The following is a 6,000-nucleotide window of genomic DNA, read 5'->3' as shown; positions in this document are numbered from 1 at the left end:
AGAGTGGAGATGGGAGTACTTACTGATCTTTACTGAGGCTCACCTCCTCCAGGAAGTCCTCACAAATCCCCTGGGAAACAATAACACTCTGCTTCCTTTGGAGTCCCACAGAGTTTACCATTTTGTTTGTGTTCTAGTGTTTTCCCCCACATCCCTGGATTGTAACTGTAGTCTTCTCGTGCCTTCCCCAGAGCCAAGCACGAAAAAACATCAATCTGCAGTTCGCAGGCACAGGTTGGAATCCTAGCAGGCAACTTGACCTTAATCAAGAAACTTCTCTGGGCTCTTCTCCTCCCGAAGTGGGTAAATAATGTCACTGACCTGATAGGGCTGTTGAGGAATGGAATCTGATTAGGCAGATAAAGTGCCTGGCCGGCTGGCCGGCAAGCCTCAGTTTTCTATTTCTAAACAAAGCTTTGACTAGTTGTAGGAATCTGGGGAAAAGCGTCCTGAACTGGAGCCCTGGCTTGTAGCACTGAATGGCCGCCTGACCTTGGCCAAATCCCCCTACCCTCTTAGACCTCGGGTAGAAGGTCTGAGAACTGACGGATGTTCTCATGGCGGGGCTCCTCCCTTCTGGTGACATTCGAAGATTCCAAGAGCTAGTGCTCCTGGGGCTGGGCAGGAGGAGGGGGGGCAGGGCGAGCCGGATTGGCCCCCGAGCGCCACGTGTCCCGGCCCGGAGCGGTCGGCTGCGCTCCCCGCCCGCCCCTGCGCTGCGGCAGCTCCTCTGCTAACGGGCTCCGACCCAGCGAGCTTCGCGTCTGTGCGTCTGTCGGTCGGTCTGCGGTCTCCGATAAGAGGTCACCACGCGGTGAGTGGTTTGAGGCCGGACAGCGGAGTCGCTCTAGGGGACCCTACGCCGGGGGCTGCGGGGACTCGGGGTCGAGCCCTAAACGCGCAGTCGTCAGTGGTAGATGGGTGCCTAGCTCCAGGTGGGGTGCGGGCGCGGGGGGGCGCCTACGAGCCGGCAGGGGCGCGGGCCGGACAGGGGCCACGGGGAGCCGGAACGGGAGGGCGCGGTGACCCCAGAGGGTCGCGGCCTGGGGGTGTCTGGGGGAGCGCCGCGGCGCAGATCTGGGGCCCGAGGCGGAGAAGCGGCGACGGACGGCGCCCGGGCTGGGGGAGGGCAGGGCGGGGACCGGGCCGGGGCGGGGACGGCTCCGCTGAGGGTGTGATCGAGATGGGCGCGGGGACCGAGCCAGGGCTTGGAGGGCCTGGAGAGACTCTGAAGGCCCGGGGTTGGGGGAGCTGAACGGGAGTCTGCGGACCCGTCGGGAAGGGTCGGGCCGAGGCAGAAGACAAAGGGTATGAAGTCCCTCGGGGCTGCGTGTAAAATGCCGTGGGGGTGGTGGGGGTGGGGGTGGGGAGGGCTCGGTGTGCGGATTGATGGGTTCTCCCTCCCGCTTCTGGCCGCTGGTTGCCTGGGAAGGAATCTTCTAACTGGGCTGCAGGGCCCCTGCGGTGAGGCACGGCCCCACCCGTCTCTCCGTTCTCCTGGGCAGTTTAGGCCTTTCCTAAACTCCCGGACTTCAGCTGAGGCCCCAGATACTTGCGGGGGAGTGAAATCGCTGCCTCTGAATCCCAGCTCCACCAGCTACTGCAGTGTGACCTTGAGCCAGTGGCTTTCCCTCTCTGAGCCCCAAATTTTCTTCCTCCAACCCTGGAGCTTATAAACGCAGCCACTCGCAGAGGAAACAATATCTGGGAGAACTGATTTATTTGTCAGCTGCAAGGAGCGGTTAGAAGGTCGGGAAGCCCCTAGAAAGCCTAGTTCAACTCCTTAAGTCGCTGCAAGGGGACCAAGCAGGAGTCCTCTAGGGAGACTAGTCTGACCACTGCTTCCTCCCTCCTTTTCTCTAAACATTGGTGGATCTTCCCTGCTAATTCCAAATTTGGACATATGGCTCTCCGGTTAGTGAAAGGACTCTGGTTTTCCCCAAGAGTCCACCATTCTCCTCCGCTTCTTCCCTCTGCTGCCACCCACGCCTTCATTCTCCAGTCCCGCTGACCCAGACGGGATATCCTGACCTGCGTGGTTAGTCCTGCCAGGTGAACGACCAGCCCAGCATCAGTCCTCCTGGACCCTGACCTTCCCACCCACAGGCCTTGAGCCACGCAGAGGGCACTGGCCTGGCGGTCAGGACAGCAGCTACTACAGGCAAGCCTCTTGCCTTTCTGGGCCCTTGTCGCCCCTGCTGTGGAAGTCGGCTGAACTGGCTGCAGCTTCTAGTGCTGGCATTCTGGGATTCAAGTGTTCTAAGATTTAGGATTCTGGGAGTTGGGTGGGGCTTGGGAGGGAGGCAGAGGCCTCTGTTCCCCTCTGCAGCTGTGACAGTCACTCAGTCATCTTCCTTTGCCTTCTACCCTTTGTCCTAAAGCACCAGCTGCTGAGATACAGGAAATATTTGCAGTTTCTCGACAAGGGCCACAGCTGTTGCTGGGGCAGAGTGTAGATGTGAGTGTGCAGGGAAGGGACCTCTTGGGGCTGATTCCTGGGATGGGGTCGGGGAGTCTCTGCAGTGCTGGGCAGCTGCCACACCTGCACTGCAGCACCCAGAGGGAGCCCTGGGCCCTGCCCTGCCACTAACCAGCGGATGCCCTAGATGTACCTCCTAGCTCCCTGGGCCTGGGTTCTTTCCTGGAGTGGGTAAGAGATGTGCCCGGGGCTCCCGGCTGGTAAAATGGAACAAGTCTGGATGGCCTTCCTTGTTCTACCATTCTAGAATTCTCTGGGGAGGCCCGGTAGCACCACCAGCCTCCCCACACCCATCCTCTCCAAGATGTTTCCTGGGTGGGGACAAGGCGCAGGATGTGGTCTCTACCCTATTTCTGAGCAAGCACACACCCCCACCCCCCACCCCCGCAAACAGGGGAGAGGAAGTGAGTGTGGGGCTGTCTTTATGCTTATAAAGATGTTGGCGGGCAATCCAGCCTCATTCCATTCTCTTTCCTCCAGGGGATGATTGATTAGTCTAGTCCCCAGGGAGACTGACTGTAGAGGAATGACTGTGCCTGGGTTCTTTGAGCCTCTGATTCTCATCCATAAAACAGGGGTGAGATCGATAGGGGATTATGAGATGGTGGTTGTAAAAGTGCTAGAACGCTGTGCGCAGACGCAAGTGCTGCCATTGTGTTGTCACAAGGGTGTGGTGCTTGAGGAGGCAGGCGACCTGAGCCTCAGGCTCCTCATCTCTAAAATGAGTGGCCTCATATTCCTTAAATAATAGGGAAACAGCAGGCATGACTGTTTATTGAGCCCTTGTTGAACCTTTTTGTTAGATGCTGGTGTTCTGACCGTTTTGCAGACATGTAAACTCCAGCCTTCAAAAGTTTTGTGACTTGGTCAGGTCAAGAGGCAAGAAATAATATTAACACTTAGATGGTGTTTTCTATGTCAGGCCCTGTTCTCAGCAGTAACACGTCTTAATTCATTTAATGCTTACTACAGTTCTTATGAGGTAGGTACTATTTGCATCCTCATTATGCATACAAAAGTGAGGTTAAATACCTGCCCAAGGTCACACAGCTATCAAATAGCACACAGCCAGGCTTCAAAACCGTCTGGTCTCAGGCTATGGATCATTAGACGCTATACTTTCCTGCCTCTTTGAAGTGACCTGAGCTGGAATTCAAACCCAGGGCCGCCTAGATGATCTCCTTGGGTCTGGTCCATCACTAGGATCAATGAATGATTATGGGACAGGAGAAAGAGAGACACAGCTCTTCTAGAAACCCGAGTGCAGTGAGCTGGGGGGTGGGGGGTGCGGCCAGGGTCCCAGTAACAGGGCCGGGGGCATCTCCTGGCTCCTGCAGCGGGAGGGACCTGTTCCTGGGTGTCTTCCTGTGGGCTGGGGGAGGAGCCATCAGGACAGAGCTATGAGACGAGGCTGGCTTGTATAGGACGGGGACCTCCAAAGTGGGGTACACACAACCGGGGAGGCACTAAAAATGATCTGGGTTAAGCAAAAAGAAATGTGTAGACCTTTCATTATATATGCTTTGAATTGCGTCTTTAAAAAGTGTTTTTGGTTAGCATGATGAACATTCAATTTTTTTACTTGTTACTGATAGTGTATGGGAGAAAAGAAAAAAAAATTGGAGACTGCTGGTCTAGACCATGGGCTTGTCTTCTCAGTCTTTTTTTTTTCTTTTTTTTTTTTTGACCCCCACCTCCTACCACTGGGCCTGGTTTGCAGGACATGCTCAATAAACATTTTTTGAAATCCTGAGCCTCTGCTTAATCACTAAGTTTCTGTATGACCTTGGGCAAGTTACCTAACCTTTCAAGTTGTCTCCATTCCTGGCCATATAATGAGGGGTGTTGTGGTTTTCAAAAATTCCTTAGCCAGAGAAGCTAATGTTCAAAGGAAATCTAGATATGGAAAACAGATAACATGAATTTTTTTGTTATTAGGGTGGGAGTTGCTGGAATCCCTGGGCTCCTCCGTAAAGCACAATTTGAAAACCACTAAGCTAGGTGATTCTTTCCGTTCTGTGATGTTTCCTAAGGGGACCCTTAAAATAAGCATTAAAGTCATTCAGTGCATTTCACCCAGCAATCCTTGTGAGCCAGGCCCTGTGGTAGGGAGTACAGCAAAGAAAGACGATGCATGCTATTAAAAAGATAATTTTCAAGAACAGGTAGCATCATGACTCTTACAGATATTAAAACATGTGTTAAAGATTTTACTCATTAATCAATGACTGAAGCAAGCAGGTTGTTTTAACTAGTTTAGACTCTAAAGAACAGACAGGTTTATAGTGAAGGGAATATGCAAATAGAAGCAAAACTGGTTTTTCCACAGGAGGGGGGCGGGGAATCATTTGGATCTCTATAAGTAAGGAAAGCCTCTAAGAATCCCTTTACATTGCTAGTTACCTACAGTTATTTATTATTGTAGAATAGCTCAAAGACAATCACAGTAGAACCAGGTAACCCTGAGAGGTGTCCTCCAGACAAGGCAGTTTTCCTCTGAAGCACAGATTTTTTTCCTACAGTATGTTGCCACTTGCAGCCTCCGCCTGTTAGAGCGGTTACGTGAATCCACAGTGATTGATCCAAGTCAAGTGAGGGTGGTTTCAGAGTACTGTGGGGGTTCAAAGAAGGAAGAAATTACTCCCACCTTCCTAAAAGAAGTGGCATTTGAAGCCAACATACAGCAGCGTTTCTCAGCCTGGGCCATACGATAGAATTACCTAGGAAAGCTTTTCAAAATTACTAAAGCTCAGGCATCACCCTAGAACAGTTAACTCAGAATCTCTGGGGGTTAACCTTATTCTTTGGTACGTTAGAAAAGCTCCCTGGTGGCTGTAATGAAGCCAGTATTGGAAAGCACTAGTCTGGATTCTAGAAGGCTGGGTAGAAATTGCTGGTGGTTTAGTGGGGGCATTCCTGATTCCCAGGGGAGACCGTGAGTTGGGGACAGATAATCAGGAAGGATAAGCAAGGGCTTTGAAGGTAGAACTAAGAGGGCTGGCACTGAAGGGACCACGGAAGCTTGTGAGCTAGAGTGTGCTGAGGCTCAAGGTATGGTCCCCGGGCCACACTTCCGGGGCTCAGAGTTCTGGGTCAGTTTTTTTTTTATTAATTTATTAACCTAAAAAAAATTTAACAACAAACGAACAAAAACATTAACATATGATCATTCCGTTCTACATATATAATCAGTAATTCACAATAGCATCACATAGTTGCATGTTCATCATCAAGGTCATTTCTTAGAACATTTGCATCAATTCAGAAAAAGAAATAAAAAGACAACAGAAAAAGAAATAAAACTAAAACAGAAAAAAAAGATTATACATACCATACTCCTTACCCCTCTCTTTCATTGATCACTAGCATTTCAAACTAAAATTTATTTTAACATTTGTTCCCCCAGTTTTGTTTTTTGGGGGGTTTTTTTTGCATGGGCAGGTGCTGGGAATTGAACCTGGGTCTCTGGTGTGGCAGGCGAGACTCTGCCTGCTGAGCCAAGGTGGCCCGCTGACGGGTCA

General features: G+C 51.5%; 1 protein-coding gene across 2 annotated transcripts in view; it reads left to right on the top strand.

Annotated features, from left to right (window-relative positions):
- The first annotated feature begins 681 nt into the window (after positions 1 to 681).
- ANXA6 (annexin A6) overlaps positions 682 to 6,000 on the top strand; it is a 53,444-nt gene continuing 48,125 nt past the window's right edge. The window contains exon 1 of one of the 2 annotated variants that reach the window (XM_077137432.1): positions 682 to 814. The gene's annotated coding sequence lies outside the window, so the exon portion shown is untranslated. The remainder of the gene's footprint in view (positions 815 to 6,000) is intronic. The other variant, XM_077137431.1, reaches the window with a different exon arrangement.

Source organism: Tamandua tetradactyla, chromosome 20 (genome assembly GCF_023851605.1).
Source record: "Tamandua tetradactyla isolate mTamTet1 chromosome 20, mTamTet1.pri, whole genome shotgun sequence".
NCBI lineage: Eukaryota > Metazoa > Chordata > Mammalia > Pilosa > Myrmecophagidae > Tamandua > Tamandua tetradactyla.
The sequence above is the reverse complement of the archived record's forward strand: the minus strand, read 5'-3'. Positions and strand labels throughout refer to the sequence as shown.